This window comes from Triticum aestivum, chromosome 5A (genome assembly GCF_018294505.1).
Source record: "Triticum aestivum cultivar Chinese Spring chromosome 5A, IWGSC CS RefSeq v2.1, whole genome shotgun sequence".
NCBI lineage: Eukaryota > Viridiplantae > Streptophyta > Magnoliopsida > Poales > Poaceae > Triticum > Triticum aestivum.
The window spans coordinates 200,287,484-200,294,596 of record NC_057806.1 but is presented as its reverse complement, the minus strand read 5'-3'; the positions used below and the strand labels follow the sequence as shown (position 1 = coordinate 200,294,596).

At 47.9% G+C, this 7,113-nt stretch overlaps 1 long non-coding RNA gene across 2 annotated transcripts; it reads left to right on the top strand.

The window, feature by feature from the left end:
- Positions 1–1,768: 1,768 nt before the first annotated feature.
- Positions 1,769–6,718, top strand: LOC123106762 (uncharacterized). 2 transcript variants are annotated; one of them, XR_006451471.1, is made up of 5 exons: positions 1,769–2,158; positions 4,970–5,050; positions 5,242–5,353; positions 5,433–5,886; positions 6,495–6,718. It is a non-coding gene; the product is annotated as an uncharacterized lncRNA (long non-coding RNA). The 2 variants fall into 2 exon arrangements; XR_006451470.1 differs by having other exon boundaries at positions 4,970–5,353.
- The last annotated feature ends 395 nt before the right edge of the window (positions 6,719–7,113 follow it).

Here is a 7,113-nt window from a genome sequence, read left to right as displayed (position 1 = left end):
TTGTTCCTGATGGGTCCTTCCTGTATGCAAAGTCTGACTTTTTGCTTAAAGACCATGTCAATGCTATCTCGAAGCATGTCTGTGGTAATCCGATTTTCAATAAGAACATTTAAAGCACAATGCTAAATTTTCCTTATCCATTGTCCAAACACCTTTGTATGGGTAATATCATGAGATTCCTCCCCCCTTTCCAAAATGGTTTTCTACTTTCTATCCTGTCATGGATATCATGCTCTGATTGTCCTTGTGAAGGATAACCCTGAAATATGTGTTTAAACACATTTTCCTTTCCATTGTTCTGTTCAATCTGGAGATCACCTTTTCCTTTCCATTGTTCTATTTAACCTTTATGGTGTTCTATATGACCTAAGCAGTAATATTCTTCTGCTTATGTAAACACCTAGGTGTACAATCGTGTCGGTAAGACCTTGTTACTATTGTTGATAACATTCTGGTAACTACCGATGGACGAGAACTTTGCCTACAGGTCTGTCTCGTTTCAATGAGCAGGAAAATGGTTCTCTTCACCCCTCGCCCTTGGTACCGACGTTGTTGCCGACATAACTGACAGGTCATCCTCTCACATGCCTTGCTATCATTACCGTGCAAAATATCGCTCCCCTTTCTACCTTTAACCCACATGGTGGGCCCATCACCCATAGTTCCACATGATCGAAACCTGACTCTCCTGTATCCCCTATTTCCAAACGTATTCCTCATGCTTGGCTTCGTATATAGATCACGAGCCACCTTCCGAGTGATCATCAATTCTGGTATCAGACGCAATACTTATTCTCATGGCCCTGAAACCCCTTTCACCTTCTGTCTAGGCATTGAATGATTGCCTGGCCGATTCCTTATTGTACCTTCTTACTTTGCTCTCGATGTTTTCCTAAGTTACAACTCTAGAGATACCTTGGGCCAAAATCCCTGAGCTAATTACCGAATGTCAGACCATGTAGACATCTGTCCTTGTAGTTTTCCCTCATATCCTTTCATAAATACAATGGAGTTCCTGAAGGAAGGGTGACAACTTTGTCATGATGACCTGAAGCAAAGAAATGAAGACATCAATGTAATGGATCGACCTCTTTGAGATGAGCAACCAGGACCGAGAAGATTCGTTAGAATTTCATAATCAGATCTTTCTCCCTTACCCCACCTCCTAAAAATCTCGAGATGAGATTTCTTGTAGTGGAGGAGATTTGTAACAACCCGAGAATCATGCTGCAGTAACTCCACACTAATGATGCCAAGTCATCATCATTATGCCCATAAGAAAAACAATTAAGAAATACTTCAACCTCAAATTCAATTTTAAATTAAAGTCAAAATATTAATTATCCAAGTAGCAAAACATAAGTGTTCATAATATTACAAAAGTTCCCAAATCTGTTATAAAAAGAAAACCAGCATTATTTGAAACTCCAAAATGCCCTAGATAATTTTGAATGACCCCACAACAACCATCCATCACATTGATATTCATAACGAAATTCAAATGAAACTGTCATGCCACTAAACTTTTTGTGGCAGTGCAAAATATTGATTAGTCATTGTTTTGGCAAGTTCCACTTTTTTTCAAAAGTCATTTGGTGCACTAAATAAATGCAACTCACTGGTGGACTAATAAAACAGAAAAAAGGAAGGAAGAAAGAAACAACTACAGTGCGTTGGGCCCTAGTGGCCATAGCACACAGCCCAGCACGCACAGCACAACAACCCACCCAACTACCCCTGTCTCCTTCCATCTTCATCAGAGGCATTGTGGACGCACATGCCGCGTCCATGGTTTCGATTGCCACACGTCGGCCATCCGGTCCTCCCCGGCGACCAGAAGACCTTCCCTCACCCCCTGCTGAAACCCTAGCCCCCTCATTCCCCTCTCGCATTGTTTCTTTCTCTCCTGCAAGAAGCCGAGTCGCCGTCGCCGTGAACCCCGTCGTCCTCGCGCCCATCCAGCTCCCCGACGCCTGAAAATTTGTCCAACTACTTCGCCTTCGTCGTCTACGTCGACTGCATGGACGGATTCGGCCTCGGAGCCCCTACAACGAGTGGATCGAACTCTTCTTCCACCTCGACACCCAAAGCACGCCATCGTCAAATTCGTCTCCGTCGAACCCTCCCCGACCACACCGTCTACTCCACTCCGACCACTGTGAGCTGCTCTTCAGTTTCCCCTACTCCCGATGCTCATTTGCTCCCCGTAGTTTCGTGCCCTTGATTTTGCTGCACCACTATCCGCCACGGTCGGGCCTCGCTTCACGCGCGCCTTCCCTGTGCTACCAACTGCCTGGCCTCGCCTCCAGCTAGCGCCCGACCACACCAGACTGCGCTCACCCCGCCCCGGTCCATTCCCTGGCCGCGGCTATGCGCGCGTCCCGCCTCCGCGGGGTTGCGCCCCGGCATGCAGCCGCCCGCTCCTGATGGCTGCGCTGCAGCCTACTACTGCTCCCGCATACGCGTCTGCCGCCCAGCTCGCCCCTGGCTGCATCCGGCCGTGCACGTTGTCACCTGACCGCGCCCAACACAGCGTGAGTGCCTGTGCCCCGTGCCCCGTGCACGTCCCTGGCAGCGCTGCGTCCCGCTGCTGCTCCTGTCTCGCGCGCATGTGCGCCATGGCCTCACCTTGTTGTTCCTCTTGTGTCGCTGCTACTGATGCCCGCCACTGCCCACTACTTCTGCTGTCGGTAGCTGCCGCTACTCTTAGTAATTGCTTGCTACTGCTGCGTACTACTGCTGCTGCTATGCTACAGTAACATTCAGTTACTGTAGCAGTAGCTAGCTTTTGTATTTCTACAATGACTAGCCCACTAAACAACCCCTAAACAGCGATAAGATAGGTCCTAACATGGGTAAAAATTATATGAACGGAAAGTAGATGTAACAAGCTTCATTTTGTTCCATTGTACCTACTTCAGATAATGCGTGGATTAATTCCGATGGAAATGGCAAATATCTATGTTCTGTTAACGGGAGGAACTGAAAAACAGATTCTGAAATTGACATCCAATAGCACTTTTCAAACAAATATTTAAGCAATCAAGTGGACAATAATGTAGATGGACCTGAGACTGCCATGTAGATCACAGCAGAGTGCCAGATTTGATATAAGGCACTAATTCAAAGGATGTATGGAATGCTAGCAATAGCCTCTGCAAAACAACTAAGTGATGTTTAAAAGTGAGGACTTAGCCAATTTTCAGGGATTCCAGAAAATGCTTAAAACTTCGGAAAATTGTAGAAATTCATCCGTAGCTCAGATCGAAAAACTTTGTACATTAAAGTTGCTCAGAACGACGAGACGAATCCGAATACGCAGCCCGTTCGTTTGGCACACATCCCTAGCATAGCAAACATGCAACTTTCCCCCTCCAGTTCATCTGTCCAAAAATGTGAAACACCTGAGATACTTTCCCGGATGTTTTCCCCCGTCGCCGGCATCACGTCCTATCGCGTTAGGGCACACCTGGCACCGTTACTTGTCATGTCATGCATCGTTATGCATCTGTTTGCATTGTATTCATTGTTTCTTCCCCCTGTTCTCTCCGGTATACTACGAGACTGACGCCGCTGCTGGTGCCCCGATCGACTACGTTGTTGACAACCCTTCCTTCTTGCCAAAGCAGCCAGGCAAGCCCCCCCTTGATCAACCCGATATCGCCTATTCTTCTCTCTACTGCTTGCATTAGAGTAGTGTAGCATGTTACTGTTTCCGGTTAATCCTATTCTGTTGCATAGCCTGTCACTATTGCTGCAGTTGTTGATACCTTACCTGCAATCCTGAATGCTTAGTATAGGATGCTAGTTATCATCAGTGGCCCAACATTCTTGTTCGTCTGCCATGCTATACTATCGGGCCGTGATCACTTGGGAGGCACGGGTATATACTTATACATAGTATGCGATACAGGTGGTGACTAAAGTCGGGTCAGCTCGTAGAGTACCCGTAGGTGATTCCGATGAGGGGGCTGAAAGGACAGGTGGTTCCATCCAGGTAGTGGTGCGCCTCAGTTCCCGACGGCCCCCGACTATTACTTTGTGGGGAGCGACATGGCAGGTTGAGACCACCTAGGAGAGAGGCGGGCCTGGCCCTGGTCGGCATCCGTGGTTACATCAATTAACACGCTTAACGAGATCTTGGTATTTGATCTGGGTCTGGCCACTGGCCTATACACACTAACCAACTACGCGGGAACAGTTATGGGCACTCGACGTCGTGGTATTAGCCAAAGCCTTCTAGACATCAGCGACTGAGCGGCGCACGCCGGGTTGGACCGCGTAAGGCAACTTCCTTTGTAATGGAGGTTGCTAGGTCTGCTCACCGGCCGTGTACGCAACGTGCAGGTGTGTAATGGACGATGGGCCTAGCCCCCTGCGTGCATAGGATTTAGAACGGTGTGCTGACCTCTCTATTAGGCCTAGGTGGGGCTGCGATGTGTTGATCTTCCGAGGCTAGGCATGACCCAGGAAAGTGTGTCCGGCCAGAGGGATCGAGTGTGTTGGGAAATGTGGTGCAACCCTGCAGGGAAGTTTATCTATTCGAATAGCCGTGTCCCTCGGTAAAAGGACGACCCGGAGTTGTACCTTGACCTTATGACAACTAGAAACGGATACTTAATAAAATACACCCTTTCAAGTGCCAGATACAACCCGGTGATCGCTCTCTCACAGGGCGACGAGGGGAGGATCGCCGGGTAGGATTATGCTATGCGATGATACTTAGTTAACTTACCATCTACTCTCTTCTAGTGCTTCAAGATGGAGGCTGCCAGAAGCGTAGTCTTCGATAGGACTAGCTATCCCCCTATTATTCTGGCATTCTGCAGTTCATTCCACATATACTACCCCTTTCATTGATACCAATGCATATGTAGTGTAGTTCCTTGTTTGCAAGTACTTTGGATGAGTACTCATGGTTGCTTTGCTCCCCCTTTTCCCCCTTTCTATACCTGATTGACGCAAACAGATGCTGGAGTCAAGGAGCCAGAGGATCCCGAGGATGATTCTACATGGACTTCGACTTCGAGGAGTAGTTAGGAGGTCCCAGGTAGGAGGCCTTGCCTTTTCGATCATTGCTACTTTTGTGCTAGCCTTCTTAAGGCAATCGTGTTTAACTTATGTCTGCACTTAGATATTATTGCTTTTCGCTGACTCTTGTATTTTTCGAGCTTATGTATTCGAGCCCTCGAGGCCCCTGGCTTGTAATATAAAGCTTGTATTATTTGAATTTGTGTCTAGAGTTGTGTTGTGATATCTTCCCGTGAGGCCTTGATCTTGATCGTACACATTTGCGTGTATGATTAGTGTACGGTCAAATCAGGGGCGTCACACGCAGCCACTTCTCGGGCAGGTATAACCTACTCACACCTTGTTCTATTCCTCTATTTGTTCTGACGGTCGACTGTGATCTGACTGTCGAGTGACCGCAGCGCCAACCAACGTCATCACCCTTCCAGACGACGATGAGGAGGAACCTCCGAGAAGCAGAGGGGGAGGAGGCAGGTCGACTCCCTCATGAAGGTTGATAGGAGAACACCTTCAGGTTAGACATCTCATACGCCGCCTGAACTTGCCTTTCAAGAGCCTGGTGGTTCGTCTCAGACCGGTGCTATCGCTACTGCTCCACCATCAATTACTCTGCCATTGGTGTCAACTCCTCCAACCTTTGAGCCTTCTGGCCAAACTCAAGCGCCAATTCTTCTGACTGCATCGTCAGCTCCATCACCGATTGTATTCGCTCTGCACCATGTTCCATAGGACCAGACCAAGGCCAGCAAGGAGGCTACGATCCAGGCCGGTTTGATGATGCAGCGCCCAGAGGAGGTGTATGAAAGCATCAAGCTAGATTATGATGTCAGCACAACCATTCAAGCTAATGTCCTTGTAAGTATGATAGTAAGTTGATTTCCGATTGGATTTTCTCTGTCTTGATTCTGCTGAACTTGTACACCCATTGGATGTTTTTTTCTTTTGTCCTGTGTTCCATCCACTCAAAACGGTCGGGCCGCGCTGAGTGGGGAATCGATCCAGTGGGGGCACGCTGAGTGCACCCACAGGGTGTAGTCCCCGAGGCTGCCATCAAATGTCTGATTCGGCGGGGGCCTTAGATTTTTTTTGCTTGAAGCTCCTCCACTCGGGTCGGGCAGGTCGTACCAAGTGGGAAATTGATCCAGTGGGGGGATGCTGAGTGCACCCACTGGGTGTAATCCCCAAGACCGTCGTCGAATGTTTGATTCGGCGGGGGTCTAAGAACAAGTTTTTTTGACTCTTTCATTCGGGCCGGGCAGGCCGTACCAAGTGGGAAATTGATCCAGTGGGGGCACATTGAGTGTGTAGTCCCCGAGATCACCGTCGAATGTTTGATTCAGTGGTGGTCTGAGAACTCTTTTGATAGTAGCAATCTGGATTTGCTCTTCTCCTCTCGGAAGTAGAGGACCTGCTTTTGAGAATCTTTCTCTTCATCGACTGAATTGTTTTTTTGTTGATCTCAGAAATCTTGTGAACTTGGGACTCAGTATGTTGCCCTAGAGAGGGAGAAGATCGAACTCCAACTGGATCTAGAACTCTCCAAGAAGAATTTGAAGGATGCTCAGGATGAAGTGAAGACCATGGGAGGTAACACTTTGCTGACTATGTGCTTTGTCATTTCTTCTTTTTGTCCTTTCAACCGAGTGACTCCACTCGAACAAATGTGCGTAGTGAAAACCGCCAACTCCAAGCATGACTAAAGAATGTTATTTCTTTAGACACTGTCGGTGTCAAAACCGGCAGATCTCGGGTAGGGGTCCCGAACTGTGCATCTAGGCTGGATGGTAACAGGAGGCAGTGGACACGACGTTTTACCCAGGTTCGGGCCCTCTTGATGGAGGTAAAACCCTATGTCCTACTTGATTAATATTGATGATATGTGTAGTACAAGAGTAGATCTACCACGAGATCAGAGAGGCTAAACCCTAGAAGCTATCCTATGGTATGATTGTCTGTTGTGATTGTTGTCCTACGGACTAAAACCCTTCGGTTTATATAGACACCGGAGAGGGTTAGGGTTACACAAGGTCGGTTACAAAGGAGGAGATATACATATTCGTATTGCCTAGCTTGCCTTCCACG